The sequence below is a fragment of the Diabrotica virgifera genome, chromosome 1 (genome assembly GCF_917563875.1).
Source record: "Diabrotica virgifera virgifera chromosome 1, PGI_DIABVI_V3a".
In the NCBI taxonomy this organism is placed as follows: domain Eukaryota; kingdom Metazoa; phylum Arthropoda; class Insecta; order Coleoptera; family Chrysomelidae; genus Diabrotica; species Diabrotica virgifera.
The window spans coordinates 21,619,395-21,636,987 of NC_065443.1; the positions used below are offsets into that span (position 1 = coordinate 21,619,395).

Sequence of the window (17,593 nt, forward strand, 5' to 3'; positions counted from 1 at the left end):
CTCGCCAGGTACAAATGACGCACGGGTCAAGACTCGTGGACTCAAGTGTGTTCAATTACACCATATCCTCGGAACAAATATTTGATAAACAAAGAATAAATTAAGCAGCAGAAATAAATCAAGTTTGTGGAAAACCTGGGGATAAAAATGAAGAAAAACTCCACTGCACCCTGGTTGCATTAACAAAAATTTTGAATGGTGTAGCAAGGTAAAAAAGTGGGGTATTTATTATAGGTCTGGATACCGCGTATGAAAAAAAAGTTGATTAATAGCAAGCTGAAAATTTGTTAATAGCTTAAGGGTGTCTAGTCGGACAAACTTTGATATATGGGAATACTGGAACAGGGGAAGCTTTAATTGTGGAACAGTTAAAAATTTTTAATGGTCAGACCACAAAAACGTCACATGTATTTTGTCCGACAGAACTTCCAATTGATTTGTTACCCTTTTATTAAAATCTCATGCAAAAATCAGACTGCTATTTATCACCTGTCATAATTCCTGTCATTTGACATATTCTACGTGTTCCACTCATTATAATTCCCATTTGGTGATAAATAGCAGCCTGATTTTTGCATGAGAGTTTAATGAAAGGGTAACAAATTAATTGGAAGTTCTGTCGGACAAAATACATGTGACGTTTTCGTGGTCTGGCCGTTCCAAATTTTTAACCTGTTCCACAATTAAAACAGCCCCTGTTCCAGTGCTCCCATATATCAAAGTTTGTCCGACTAGACACCCTTAAGCTATTAACAAATTTTCAGCTTGCTATTAATCAACTTTTTTTCATACGCGGGATCCAATCCTATTAACAAAACGGCTTGAAGCTATTATTTTTTATATTTTTTGAATATGAATTGGAGACTCATTGATTCAGGAGGTAACCTTAACTTAAAACCTTGAAAAACATGGTTTGTTGGGAGTTTGGCTCAATTATTGAATCTACTAAAAGAATCAGCTAGGTATGTACTTCAAATTATAAATAGATTATAAAAAACCTTGATTTGATCTATTTTGAAGTCTATAAATTGGATAAAATCCCATAAAAAACAGTTTTTCGGGTTATTGAAGGTGGCGCACCTTACGAAACAATTTGAAAAAATAAAAAATATTTTTTTTTTGACAAAATACACAAATAAATGACCTGCTATCTCCAAAAAAATTAATTTTTAGGTTATGTGGGTTCATACAACCTATAATATTATGCGTGTGAATTTTTTGAAATTTTTAAATTGAATTATATTTAAAAAAACCAAAAATATTATGTTTTTGGGGAAGGGAGGAGGGATGACGGATTAAAATTGAGCTGATGCTTATTTTTTTAATCACATATAACATTAAAAACTGAAAAAAATTAAATTCTGGAGGTGAGGGCATTTTTGCCTACTTAAGGTATGCTGTATTTTACCATTACTTTTATTCTTTTCGTATTTTATTTTTAAATTAAACGTTCATCAATGTATTTTTCTTTATTTTAAAATAATAAACTGAACACATCAAGACATTTGTAAAACACATCGTACATTTGTGAACTTTAAAACGATGATAAATATAAATGTTTTAACATAGCCCAGCTTGCATCGTAGTTACACATATTCAATTACACCATATCCTCGAAACAAATATTTGATAAACAACGAATAAATCAAGCAGCAGGAGTTTATGGAACGCCCGCGGACGGCAATGAAGAAACCCCAGCGAAAACTCCACGGCACCCTGGTTGCATAACGACCCCCTGGCGCGTTCCTCACTCGCACCCTCGCTAAACATCCGTCCGGACGGCGCAATAAATATTAATTCACTTTTTTATGGTGTTTCGTTTTAATGTGTTAATTTGGCATTTGTGTTTTGACATATTGAACGTCGTAAATAGTCGAAGAGACAAAAGCATAGAAACGGAGAAGGTGTAACATATGGCCGTGATTGCGAACAGTGATAAAACAAGTGTAAAAAAGTAGCGAAAGGTCACTGGGGACTGATGGGTCAGACATAAAGCGTACTGTTATATAATTTTATCGGTGTCCTTTAATTGAACCTACTAAGCTACAACTTTAATATACACAGACTAAAAAATACAATCATTTTTATTTATAGGGAAAATAGACAGCAGAAACTCCACGGAGGAGGAGACACTCCAAAACTCTCGGCAATGGTTCCGATTGTCATCTGACGAACTATTCAGAGCTGCCGTAAACAAAGTCAGAATAGCCATGTTGATTGCCAACGTCCGGAACAGACGAGCCACATAAAGAAGAGATATATATACAGGGTGTAACAAAAATACAGGTCATAAATTTAATCTCATATTCTGGAACCAAAAATAATTCGATTGAACCTAACTTACTTGAGTACAAATATGCACATAAAAAAAGTTACAGCCCTTTGAAGTTACAAAATGAAAATCGATTTTTTCCAATATATCGAAAACTATTAGAGATTTTTTATTGAAAATGGACATGTGGTATTTTTATGGTAGTAGTATCTTCAGAAAAAATTATAGAGAAATTTGGACACCCCATAAAAATTTTATGGGGGTTTTGTTCCTTTAAACCCCCCCAAACTTTTGTGTACGTTCCAATTAAATTATTTTGGTGGTACCGTTAGTTGAATTAAATATTTTTAAAACTTTTTTGCCTCCTAGTATTTTTTAGATAAGGCGGTTTTTATCGAGTTGTAGCTTCTTTTTTAATATGTTTACATAAGAATTTTATGGGGGTTTTGTTCCTTTAAACCCCCCAAATGTTTGTGTACGTTCCAATTAAACTATTGCTGCGATACCATTAGTTAGACACAGTGTTTTTAAAACTTTTTTGCCTCTTTGTATTTTTTTGATAAGGCATCTTTTATCGAGATGTGGATCCTTTTTTAATATGGTTCACAATATACCTAAAAATGTAAATAAAAAATAAATGTTCATATTATTAGCAAGTTTCCATAATCGTACTTTACCATATACAAATATGTGGTGGATTTGACAAATATTCAAAATATATCGATATAAACTGATTTTTCGAAAAAGTACTGAGAGGCAAAAATTTTTTTAAAACATTGTGTTTACCTAATAGTACTACAATATTAATTAAATTGGAACGTACACAAAAGTTTGGGGGGATTTAAAGGAACAAAACCCCCATAAAATTTTTATGGGGTGTCCAAATTTACCTATAATTTTTTTTCTTAAGATACTACTGCCATAAAAATACCACATGTCCATTTTCAATAAAAAATCTCTAATAGTTTTCGATATATTGGAAAAAATCGATTTTCATTTTGTAACTTCAAAGGGCTGTAACTTTTTTTATGTGCATATTTGTACTAAGGTAAGTTAGGTACATTCGAATTATTTTTGGTCCCAAAATATGTGATTAAATTTATGACCTGTATTTTTGTTACACCCTGTATATTGTTATACAGGGTGAGTTTTTAGTGCGGGATCGGTCGATAACTCCATTATGGTATAAAATATCGAGAAAAGTTATTTAAAAAAAATGTAGGCAATGATATTCTCCACGATTGGAAAATATGTACATTTCTACAGGGTGATCAGTAACTGCGTGGTTATCAAACATATAATTTTTTAAATGGGACACCCTATATATTTTCTTATATTTATATTCCCCTCATAATTCTTGTTCATATAATATATGGTTTTGCTTTACTATACAGAGTATTTAACAAGTTATGACCATTTTTATTTCGAAATCACTATGAGGTTAACACCCTGTATATAAAGAAGTAATTCGTAGACAATAATTTGTTTTATGTAATAAGATAAACAATATACTGTAGTTTTTAAATTGAGTCCAATTCACATCATTGACGAATATTTGTATACAGGGTGAACTACAAAACCAAATTACGATTTTCTCTATTTTTTTAAATGAATCACCCTATATTTTATTTTTCAACATTATTGTATTCAATATACTCTTTCATTTTTATATAGCATTCCCTATATCTAAACTGATTACTTTCCGAGATATTTTTAGTTTTCTTCAAATTTCGGGAATACATTCAATTTTTCTAGTAGAAATAAGTTAGTATTGAGTGACAATTAAACAAAATTATTTTTATTAGATAAATAACTAACACAGAATATAAACCATAGCAATATGCAGTGAATATACCAATAAATGTGATATTAAGAAGTTATTACATTTCCCTAATATAAAAGAATCGTAAAATTCCTACAAAAAAAACTTTGTATTGTACATAATAATATAACAAGATTATTTTTATTCAATAAATAACTTACATGAAACATAAATCAAAACAATATACAACTGATGTAACCGTTTTTAGATTGGTATATCAACAGCATTCTAAGCCAAGAATTTTTTAGTAGAACATTCATTTTTATAAGCACTTTTAAACTAAAAAACAAAATTTCGATTTTCTCAATTTTTTTTAATAGATCACCCTATATTTTATTGTTTTTAAATATTGTATTTATGATACTCTTTCATTTTTATGTAGCATCTCCTATACCTAAACTTATTAGTTTCTGAGATATTTTTAGTTTTCTTCATTTGCCGGGAATACATTCAATTCTTATAAATATAAATAACTTAACAAATATGTATTATGTAATAATATAACAAATATTTTCATTCAATAAATAACTAACAAAAAATTAAAAAACCATAACAAAATTTAATGAATGTACCAATTAATGTGATGTTAAGGATATAAGTCTAAAGTAAATGTTGAAAATGACCACTTTCAACGTCTATGCAATTTTGTAACCGATATTCAAATGACCGAGCCACATTTCTAACATTTTTGTAAGTCAATATTATTAAAAGCTTCTTTTATTCTATTTTTCATATCATTAAGCGTTGTTGGCTGCTTCTGGTATACAAGGTTTTTTATATAGCCCCACTTGAAAAAAATCAATTTTGGAAGAACTGGAGCACCGTCGTATAAAAACCTCAACCGTCAAAAAATGTGGACCCATCATATAATCTCTAACAATATCACCTTAAACATTTATAGATCACCTAGTTTGAGTGTTAACAAAGTAGGGATTTCTTGATGCATATTCTTTTTCTTAAAGTGCCTATCCGTTCCGGATGTTGGCGATCATCATGGCTATCTTGACTTTGTTTACCGCAGCTCGGAACAGTTCAGTGGTAGTCGTGTTATAGCACTTACGTAAATTTTGAAGCCAGGAAATGCGTCTTCTTCCCGGTCCTCTTTTACCATTTACATTCCCTTGGAGATGATGCATATTAATGAAATTTAATATGAAAATTATATAATTAATAACTGCGGGTCACAATCTGCAATTAGGAATGTGTTACTAAAAACTTCTTGGCTTAGAATGCTGTTGATATAATAATCTAAAAATTAAAAACTATTAAATTGGTTGTATATTGTTTTGATTTATGTTCTGTGTGAGTTGTTTATTAAATAAAAATAATCTTGTAATTTTATAATACACAAGATACCTATATTTTTTTTGTAGGAATTGTATGATTCATGTAGGTATATTAGGGAAATATGATAATTCCTTAATATCACATTTATTGATAAATTCATTGCATATTGCTATGGTTTATATTTTGTGTTAGTTATTTATTGAATAAAAATAATTTTGTTTAATTATCATTCAATACCAACTTATTTCTACTAGAAAAATTGAATGTATTCCCGAAAGTTGAAGAAAACTAAAAATATCTCCGAAAGTAATAAGTTTAGATATAGAGAATGCTATATAAAAATGAAAGAGTATAATAAATACAATATTTTTGAAAAACAAAATATGGGGTGATCCATTTAAAAAAATAGAGAAAATCGTAATTTGGTTTTGTAGTTCACCCTGTATACAAACATTCGTCAATGATTCCAATTGGACTTAATTTAAAAACTACAGTATATTGTTTATCTTACTACATAAAACAAATTATTGTCTATGAATTACTTCTTTATATACAGGGTGTTAATCTCATAGGGATTTCGAAATAAAAATGGTCATAACTTGTTAAATACTCTGTATAGTAATGCAAAACCATATATTATATGAACAAGAATTATGAGAGGAATATAAATATGAAAAAATATATAGGGTGTCCCATTTAAAAAATTATATGTTTGATATACCACGCAGTTACTGATCACCCTGTAGAAATGGACATATTTTCCAAGCGTGGAGAATGTCATTGCCTACATTTTTTTTAAATAACTTTTCTCGACATTTTATACCATAATGGAGTTATCGACCGATCCCGCACTAAAAACTCACCCTGTGTAATTCTTTTTGGGAAAAATTTAGAAAATAAACTTATATCAGAGACCAGGAGATCATATATTTTCATCGCCCTGTATATTACCAAAAATTGTAAATATTATAATTTAGTTAGTAAACAGTGGTTTTTGCGGAAAGTGAAATCGTTAAGTGATTTTTTAATAATTTTTTGAACAGACATACAATTATGCGGTAAAAATTAGAAAGTACATTTACTTCGCTTTGGAATGAACAATGACGTTTTATAAATGTTTCTTAGAAGGATAGGCCGTAAGCAAATTTATTGAGTTTAGAATATAAGGCTTTTTGTTTAGCATTGTGAAACAACGAAAGTAATTTGGTGTCTCCTAGAATTTAACAAAATGGAAAAGTTGTATACAAAATAAATTGGTTCTTAAGAAATGAAAATATGGATGTAGTGGGTAGACAGTATGTTCGTGATTGCCGGAGAAATATAGATGGAGGGGCTGACAGTGTTGAGTCTGATTTTGAGGAGAGAAAAAAATTGGCACTATGTAATGAATATCTAGAGAGGACAGTCCAGTTTTTAAAAAGTGAGAAGTCGGTGTAAAGTGGTGAAATTGGCCTTTGCGAGCAGATCGTGGTGAAACGAAATCGTTGATCGAGTTGAGAAGTTAATTTTCCTTTTGTCCGAGGAGATTCCTGTTTTCTGTCTAGAACGAGTAGCCGGTGGATATCAATTTGCACAAGATATCGAGCAGAGAGAAAATGGACAAGAAGGGCCCGCTACATCCTAGGAGCAAGTGTGGGAGAATCGAGGACTGCGCAATCCAGGAAGAAGAAGTAAAGAAGAAACAAAAAGGTTAGTCAGAATTTTTGTGAAACGGAGAGAGTTTGTTTTATATCCACACCGTATTTGTTTATTTTTGAATTGAGCATTTCTATAGCACAATTTAGTCATTCCAAAATTTAAAGAAGGGCTAAGTAATCAATGCAAAAGGAGAAAAGTAAATTTTAATATTTTTTGTAAGAATAGTCTAACAAATTATTTAAACAAAATTTTTGTTAAAACAAAGGAGATATCAGAATTAAAGCTTAATTTATTAGAAGAGAAAGAGTTGCAACAGAATTGAATTTTAGTATAGTTTTTAAATCTTATTTTTATAGTATATTGGATAAATAAAATATATTTATAACATTTATATGACATCGAGTGTGTTTAATTTCCCTGTTTAATTCCTGGATGAAGTAAGCAACTAGAGATTCTAGAAGCCACAAACCGAAGGTAATGCATTAAAATTAAAATAGCCCTGAGAATAAAATTTATTAGAAAATTTAATTTAATTTTGGTTTGGTTTTACATAAGTAATAGTTAAAAAAATTAAGTAATTAATCAAAATAAGAATTTGCTGATCAATCTCTTAAAAGAGAAAAATACAGAGTATAACAATATTTACACCGTTATTAGGCGTTAACGCCCTTCGGTAGGGATCTAGGATCTAACTAATGACGTAGCTGTAAACAAAGATCCCATAGAAGCCTCACAAGAGCTCACAAGAGCTATATAAGCTTCACAAGACCTGCAACATCATCTGGAGATACTCAGTGACTGATACACAAAATGTCGAACAAAAATAAACAAAACAAAATCAACTCAAATAACATTTACCAACCTCCACAACACATGCCCTCCTGTAAGAATGGACAATGTAAGAATACCAACAGTAACACACGCTAGATACCTTGACCACCATCTTGACCAACGTCTCACTTGGAAGAACCACATCCAGACAAAAAGAAAACAGTTCGGCTTAAAATTACAACAAATGTATTGGCTCCTTGAAAGAAAACCAAAACTCAACATCCAAAACAAAATTATTCTATAGAAAGCCATACTCAAACCTATCTGGTACTACGACCTACACCTATGGAGCTGTGAAAAGCCAACGTCGCTGAATACCATCCAAAGATTTCAGTCTAAAGTACTAAAATTGATAGTGGATGCACCATGGTACGTATGTAATCACTTCACTACGACTTAAACCTTCCTTTTATGGTAGAAGAAAACTATCGGGCCACGGAATCATAAAATGAACGTACCATTCACCACGAAAATGAAATAGTAAGGAAATTATTCAACCATAGTCCTGCTACAAGAAAACTAGATTAACCCTAGCCTCAAGACCTACTTCAAAACTAAAACAAAAATAGAATAAGGTTGACAAAAATAGAATAAGGTAGACATCATATGGATATTGGGTGGACAAAAAAATGCAAAAATAAGCATGAGAGAAATGCGACTCACCTTCTTGCTTTGCCAGACTGTACAATTTGTTGAGCATTTTTGTTTGTTTCTAGCATTACTTCAAATACATCCAAAAAAATATAATTAAACATGAATGAAGTATGTTTTAGAACTAGTAAAAAAATTTCAAAGTAACTGAGAATATAGGTAATAAAAAACGATAAACTGAAGTATCTACAGTTTATAAATCTAGTGAAGTTGCAGTGTTAGGACATGTCACCTAGATTCTATGTTAAGTACGAGGCAAGTAGCAGTTATATCTCGAATAAATTGAACTTATTTCCAAGCCATTTTGAAGAACCAATTCCATCCATATTAAATACACTTTACTACACATACAATATAATTTTTTTTTATTACAGATATGGCGTTATTAGTCTGAAAACCCCCCGATTTTCCAGAATATGCATAGACCCCAACCGCAAATATTAAATGCATGGGCTGGTATTTTTGGCGATCGACTGGTGAGACCATTTTTTTTTACTTGATTTGACTAGAGAAATGTATTTATAATGGCTCACTGGATTTTTGTGTGCGAACACCTTAAAAGTGAAATCTAGAGAAAACCACCCTAGTCTTTGAAGATTTACGTTACGTTTTTAATTAATGTTGTCTTAGTTCCTGACAATATATGTGTTTCGTTTTCGTTCAGCTACCCTGTATAATAACATTTTCTCGTTGTTACTTTTGTACTCTTGAATTTTTTTATATTCTTATATAGTGAATTCGGGTTAATAAATAAATAAATATACTAAAAGCTTGTAAAGTTTAAATTTCCTTCTTTCATCTTCTCGTGCTCTTAAAACTTTATTTGATGTTTACGTCAACGTATTTGCATCTCAATTAGAATAATTTTATTTACCAAAGAAAAAAAATAGTAAACATACCAAGTTCAAAAATCTATCTTCTTCACATATCAGTTATAATTATCGATTGTGTTTTTCATCGGTATAGAGGATTTTTCATAGCATGTCGATGTGGCTTGTTGCTATAGGAACGCCGCCCCAGTATTACCAACCACACCCAGTAGCATTAAATACAATCAAGCCATCCTTTTTCATCCCATTCCCGTTAGGGGTCTAACTATACCCAAGACTCTATTTGCTTTTTGAATTTCGGAGGATTTCTATTTTTTACAAACTTTCGTTCTTTGTGTATCGGATTCATTTGTATTTATTATTTTATAAAGACATTTTTTGCTTTAAGCTAAATAGGCCAGGGTAATAAGGCAAAAATGTACCCTGTTCGTGACACTTCAACAGCCAGGGCACTGAAACGTTTTTCGACAGGTAATACCTATAAGAACACATTGTAACTATTTCCTGCGTAGGATCTGGCGGCCATTTTTATTTATAAACAATTTAGTGTCAAAAACGGCGTTTTTCCTTTTTTTTTAATGAATGGAAAGCAGTGAAACTTATGGTTTTTTTAGTACAAACATCTTTGAGAGCAAGGAAAAAGTTTTAAAATGGCATATTATAAAGATTGATATACTCATTGATTGTTAAGATAATTGCGAAAAAAGTCGAAATTGCAAAAAAATTTATTTCGCAATAACTATTGAAAAAATTAGTGTATAACTTAGAAATTTTTGTCAAGTGAGGGTTCTTTAATGCTTAATATGACAAAAATTTTGAATTTTTTGCAATAACGTAAGTCAGAAAAACATGATGTTAGAACCATTCTATAGATGCCAAATGAAAAAGCATGCGCTAAACTTTTAAATTTTTTTAAATAAATACTTATACAAAAGTATCGTCAATCTTCCCTTATAAACTTTTTGAATAACTTTTTTCAAAAATATGTATTTTTTACCCTGTTTTAGATACACAACTACCACTACCAAGTAGTGTTATTTATGTAATAATTGATAAACAATTGTAATAAATATACCTATACAATAATTTATATAAAAAATAAAAAGTTTATAAGGAAAAATTTACTATACTTTTGCATTATTATTTACTAATAACAAATGCATTTTTATTCACTTTTTTTAAACTAATTTGAAAGTTTAGCTCATGCTCTTTCATTTGTCACTTGTAGAATGGTTCTTAACATAATTTTTTTTATGACTTATGTTATTGCAAAAAAGCTCTCTGAGATTATAAACAATTTGAATAAAATTTAAACAATTGAATGAATCGCTTCTAGTGCGCGAATCTAATGATTATGAACTAGAAAGATAAGTGCGTAGGTGTGATCTGTTTTTCTATTATTGAAAGCTCTTTTGTGTTCTGCTATCCGTTTGACAAAGGTTCTGTCAGTTTGACCGATGTAAGTTTTTGGACAATCTCCACTCCGTAATTGCTTCTTCTTTTCGCTCAAAAATACTACTCAATAGCAAACCGAAGAAGTGAATGGCCATCCATGATATCTAAAAAACCTACGACACGATCTGGAAAAAAGCCCTAATATACAAGATGGAGAGAGCTAGGTTACCTCATTATTTAGTTAATATGTGATAATTATTTAACTAACAGAAAATTTCAAGTTTCAGCTGACCAAAGATGTCCAAGATACAAAAAGTCCAGGAAGGAATGCCTCATGGAAGTATCTTACTGCCCATTTTATGATTATATTTACAAAAAATTTGTTTCAGATTTACCAGCAGATGCTAGAACAAATACATCCCTAATGGAAGATCAAAATCAACGCGGAAATGACACAGTTCATCATCTTTACGCAGCAACACAGTCCACCAGTAGTAGAACTAACGATGAAAGGAAACATTATCCAACCGCAATCATCAGTCAAGTACCTAGGAGTCCACCTCGACAGAAAGCTCACGAAGCAAACCAAGGTAAAAGATGCATTAGTAAAAAGACTAATACAACCTTATATTTTTAGGACCAGCCCCTTAACACTAGAAGCACCAGAGCGGTCATTTTGACTGCTTTCTATTTTTGACACTCTGTTTTACTCATTTATAGTTATTTTAGAAACTTGATAATTTATGAATTTTCCTAGATCTATTTGAAAAATATAATTTCTCTTTTACAGCTACTTAGCGCAATTACTTTTTAAGATATGTTTAATGTCTACCTAGAAGCACCAGGGCAGTCATTTTGACTGCTTTCTCTTTTTGACCCTCTGTATATTACTCATTCATATTATTAATTTTACAAAATTTATAATTTGGGACTTAAGTATTTATTTGAGGATTATAATTTCTCTTTTATAGGTACTTTTACAGTATAATTACATTTTGAATATAGTTAATGTCTACGTAGAAAAATTGGGTAGTAATGACAAGGTATTCTACATTTTGTTCTATTTTTCTGAGAAGTTTATACTTATTTTATGTATAAAATGCATCGAAAACATTTGTTATTAGGTAATTTGAGTATACTCTTTGCAAGTGCGTGCTCAATATGTATTTTGATTTTTCATTGTGATCTTTCCCTTTTCTACTATTATCAAGTCTCGTCGATATTTGACTCAGCAATAACTATTGGAGTGGTTACAGAATTTGTCAGATAATGAATATGAAGTAGAGTTATGTGATGAAAATGTATCCAATAATGAAGAAGACGAGTATGTGCCTGATAAAGTTGATCAAGGACATTCATCGGGTAGCGATTCTGAAGATGAAGTTGAGATTGAGGATATGCTCAGTACTTCTGCTTCATCTTTGAATGCTGACTTCAATACCTCTTTAGGAATTATTACCAACCAGGTAAGAGGAATTCGCGGAAGCAGTTTAGAGAATTCCTCAATCGACACTATAGGATGGGAGTTACTTTGCAATAGCGCTAGTACACCAGGTTAGCAACTATATTATATTAGTAGCTTCACTAGCTTATATTTATGTATTCAAGTAGGCATATTATATTTTTGAGCATACTATTTTTTTATGTGCCTATCCGTGATGAATGTTGGCGACCATCATGGGAATTTTTACCTTATCCGCAGGATGTTCTTCTTCCTGGGCCCCGTTTTCCAAATATTTTTCCTTGCAGGATGGCTTCTAGAAGGGCATATCTGGATTCATTTCGCATAATGTGTCCAAAGTTTTGGAACTTTCGAGATTTGATGGTGGTACCTCTCGGTTCTTCTACATTCTTCTGAGGACCTCCTCATTTTTGACTCTCCGATTCTTTTGTGACTATTCTCCGATATAGCCACATTTGGAATGCTTTAAATTTTCTGCACATATTCTTTGTTTAAGGTTCAAGGATTCAACACCACAAAAAACAACAGAGAAGACGTAGCAGGTTAGAACAATTAGAGACGTAGCAGGTTAGAAGACGTAGACAAAAACATGTGAAATTTGTCATATATATAAATGTAAATAAAATTTTTGTGGGTCTTGTACAAGCAAAATTGAAAAATTTTGCTACTGCATAATAGGTCTGGATCCCGCGTATGAAAAAAAAAGTTAATTAATAGCAAGCTGAAAATTTGTTAATATCTTAAGGGTGTCTAGTCGGACAAACTTTGATATATGGAGACACTGGAACAGGGGAAGTTTTAATTGTGGAACAGGTTAAAAATTTGGAACGCTCAGACCACGAAAACGGCAAATTTATTTTGTCCGACAGAACAGGCTTAAACTCTCCGAACAGAGATTAAACTCTCATGCAAAAATCAGACTGCAATTTATCACCAAATGGGCGTTTTAACGAGTGGAACATGTAGAATATGTCAAATGACAGGGATTATGACAGGTGATAAATAGCAGTCTGATTTTTGCATGAGAGTTGAATCTCTGTTCGGAGAGTTTAAGTCTGTTCTGTCGGACAAAATAAATGTGCCGTTTTCGTGGTCTGACCGTTCCAAATTTTTAACCTGTTCCACAATTAAAACTGCCCCTGTTCCAGTGTTCCCATATATCAAAGTTTATTCGACTAGACACCCTTAAGCTATTAACAAATTTTCAGCTTGCTATTAATCAACTTTTTTTTCATACGCGGGATCCAGACCTATAAATCGTGCTTAAATAATTAAAATATTCATCTAAATTAATTAAATATGTCTTTTATTATTAGTTATTAACTCAATATAGGTTTTTATCAAGTAAAAAATAATTCAAAAATGGCTGGCAATAGAAATTCTAATACCCGTCATTTTGACCGCTGCGGTGCTTCTAGGTATGCAGAAATGTTGGTACTTTTAGTGTTAACGAATGCCAAGAAAATCCAGGTATACCAAGACCTCCATTTTTGACCCTTTGCTTCGTTATCGAACGTATTCGCTTCGTATACTAAACAGATACGAAGCGAATACGTTCGATAACGAAGCGAAGGGTCAAAAATCGAGGACCAGGCCTACGTTAGGTCGGTGATTTTGTATGCAGTCCCAATATGGAGTTCAACAGCAGAAACCAACTGGAAGAATCTGAAAAGAACAAAAACAACGCGTTACAAGTTAATCAACGGATCAACATGGGAAGACAGAAAAACAAATGCAACCATCAGAGGAAGGCTCCAGTACACACCATTGAGGGAGGTGGCTGCGACCAAGACCAGATACTTCTTCTACCAAGCCCCAAGAAGACTTCTAGAGACCAGAGACATCCTCACCAGAAATCAAATACAGAGGATGTACCGAGAAAAGCACAGACTGATTGATGTTCTGATAAGGTCTAGCCAGCTGGTAGCTGAAGACAACCGGTAAGGAAAATAGGTACTATGGCAGAAAAAGTACCTATAGAAAAAGACGTCCAGGAGTCCATGACAAGAAGAATCAGGTTCCCGAAGAGGATGCGGTCCAAAAGGAGATGGTGCAATAGCGGAACATCAAAGAAGGCTATAATATCTTAAGTGAATGCATTTTAGGGTAATATACATTTTTATTTTTATTTTATTCGCAGTGACTTTATTTTATTATACTAGACTACATCGACGCCCGCTCGTGCATAATAATCGACACAATTGTTCAGGAAACGTCAAGAAAAAACATGAATATCAGACTACAGCTTATAAACTCCGAATATAAAGCAACGCAACATTAAAGTAAAGTCTAAATATTTTAACTACACTTTATGGAGTCTGGGTTTGTATTAAATAATGTACTTTTCTATTCTACACGGCATTGCTAGCAATATAATGCTAAAGCATCAAGTTTGAATATGAAACTTGAAACTTCAATATGAAACAGTGTTGCAGAACAACATAATTGCAATGTGTTTGTATTTGTAACACTCTTTTAAATATTTTATAACTATAATACTAATCAAAGCATTTATTGGATCTTGAAGAAACCGAAATATTCGATAATCAATTTGGCTTTATGCAGGGCAGATCCACAACAGATGCAATTTTCATTGTAAGGCCACTGATGGAAAAATACATGAATAAAAAGACCAACGCTCATATGGTATTCATTGATTATTGATCTTGAGAAAGCAGATGATAGAGTTCCTCGAGAGATTCTGTGGTGGGCACTCAATAAGAAAGGAGTCCTTGCGGATATGTAAAGATTGTGAGAGATATGTATGAGGGAGTAACGACTAGTGTTAGGACAGGTGTGGGAGAGACTGATAAATTTCAGGTGAAAATAGGTTTGCACCAAGGCTCGGTGCTTAGTCCTTATTTTTTATTCTCATTAGTTTTTGACCAGATAACTGCGAAACTACAGGGTAGCATTCCATTGTGCCTAATGTATGCTGATGATGTAGTGTTAATAGGAAATAGTGAAAGAGACTTAAAACAAAAACTGGAGCAGTGGAGACAAGCTCTGGAGGAAAAAGGTTTAAAACTTAGTAGGACAAACACAGAGTATTTGGAATGTCCATTTAAAGATGGAATTACTACAAATAAAATGGTATCTTTGGATGCTGAAATGATTGTGAAAACCAATAGTTTTAAGTACCTAGGATCGGTATTACAGAGTAATGGAGAAATAGATGGAGATGCATGCAGAAGAATTAGGGCTGGATGGATGAAGTGGAAAGAAGCGAGTGGTGTGTTGTGTGACAGAAAAATTCCAATGAAGCTGAAGGGAAAATTCTATAAAACAGCCATAAGACCGGCTATGATGTACGGAACTGAATGTTGGGCAGTGAAAAAGAAAGAGGAACAACGAATGCATGTGGCGGAAATGAGAATGCTTATATCGATGAGTGGAGTGACAAAGAAGGATAAAATTAGAAATAAGTATATTAGGGGAAGTCTAGGTGTGGCACCAATTGATGCCAAAATGAGAGAGCATAGGTTAAAATGGTTTGGTAATGTTCAACGTCGAGACCTTAATCACCCAATACGAAGAATAGCTGAAGTGCAAATTCCTGGAAGAAGTAGGAGAAAAAGACCAAAGAAGACCTGGGGGGAGACGATAAGGCAGGACATGTTGGTAAAAGGGATTAACATTGATATGACCCAAGATAGAATTGTGTGGAGAAATGCAATTAGGGAAGCCGACCTCCCATAGGGATAAGGCAAAGAGAATGATGATGAAAGCATTTATTGAATTTATACAGAGTGGACCAAAACCTGGAAACGTCTTATTATCTCTTAAATGGACGGTCCAAGTTGTACAAAAGGGATAGGTTGATAGGTACACCTATTAGGTATTTTGCAATATAAAGATTTGAAATTTGATGTTTGTAACGTTGCCATATTTACCATTTTCTGATATCCTTAGTCACAGTACCCAATAAAAATATGTGTACTTATCTTCTTCTTGATGTGTGTATCCCCTATCCGTGACGAATTTTGGCGATCATCATGTCAATCTTCAATTTATCTGCAGCAACGCGGAAAAGCTGCACAGATGTTGTGTTGAACCAGGTTCTGAGGTTCTTTAACCAGGATGTTCTTCTTCTGCCTGGACCTCGCTTTCCAAATATTTTTCCTTGCAGAATGGTTTGTAGGAGGGCATATCTGGATTCATTTCGCATAATGTGTCCAAAGTATTCCAACTTTCGAGATTTGATGGTGGTTAGTAGATTTCTCTCGGTTCTTCCCTATTCTTATAAGGACCTCCTCATTTGTGACCCAATCTGTCCATGAGATTTTAAGAATTCTCCGATATAGCCACATCTCAAATACTTCCAATGTTCGGCAAATCTATGTGTACCTATAGCGTATCTAATAATAAAAAAGTGTTTGAAGTGTTTAAGATATTGCTTTAGTATGCGACACTCCTATTTATTTAAAATATATTATTTAAATATATACAGATATATATTTAAAATAAATATTTAAAATAAATCTTATTAAAGTAGATCATACTTGGCCGCGATTTAATTGCAGATTCTCTCGTATTATCAGGGGGCGTAGCTCAGATGGTAGAGCGCTCGCTTAGCATGCGAGAGGTACCGGGATCGATGCCCGGCGCCTCCAAAACTTTTTGTTTATTAATTTACAGAATTAATTAAATAAAAGATCTAAATAATTCTCTCACTGCTTGAATTATCACACATTGGTTACTCCAAGAGGTATACCCACATATAAATTGTCCATAAATAAAGGCATAGTCTAACCCGGAGAAATATTGGTTAATGGAATATAGGGAGTAGTATATTCTAAGGGATTTTCTATGGACAATTTGTATAATATGACAAACTTCTTCAGATGCAGGAAAAGCTGTTCTGTTGATCATGGTAGTACTTAACATAACTGGGTTAAACCAACAGTCCAAAGTCCAAGGAGGGATTAACACACAGTTATATTAAGCTGAATCTCCAATCTCTGGTGGATGTTTCTTTGTTATAGATTCCTTCTTTCTGACAAGTATTCAGTCAAGTTTTATTTCTCTAATAAATGTTATTATTAAGTGTTTCTTTCCGTCGTCAACACTCGACGTTTGCGCATTTTCTGCCTGTGTAAGCACTTATGCCTTTTTGATTTCTGTTACTACTACTGTAGGATGGTTAGGTGTCTCGAGAAGAAGTAGGATTGTTAGCATACAAGGGTGGCCAGGCATGTATGATTGAATAAAGAGCAACAATTCAAAGTTTTATTTCCGGAGAAATAAGCACTTCGCTTGGGACCAGATTCTGGTTATGCCTGTATTCGTGGTTTCTACTATTTGCAAACCAACTGGACGATGATTGAAAGAAGACTCGGGAAAGTATATGATTTGTACTTCACTATCTGTCTATTCATCAAGGTAAAAATTCCAACGAATTATTG

At 32.6% G+C, this 17,593-nt stretch overlaps 1 non-coding gene across 1 annotated transcript; it reads left to right on the top strand.

Annotated features, from left to right (window-relative positions):
• Nucleotides 1-16,728: 16,728 nt before the first annotated feature.
• On the top strand, nt 16,729-16,801 carry Trnaa-agc (transfer RNA alanine (anticodon AGC)). Its single transcript has one exon. It is a non-coding gene; the product is annotated as a tRNA-Ala (tRNA).
• Nucleotides 16,802-17,593: the final 792 nt, after the last annotated feature.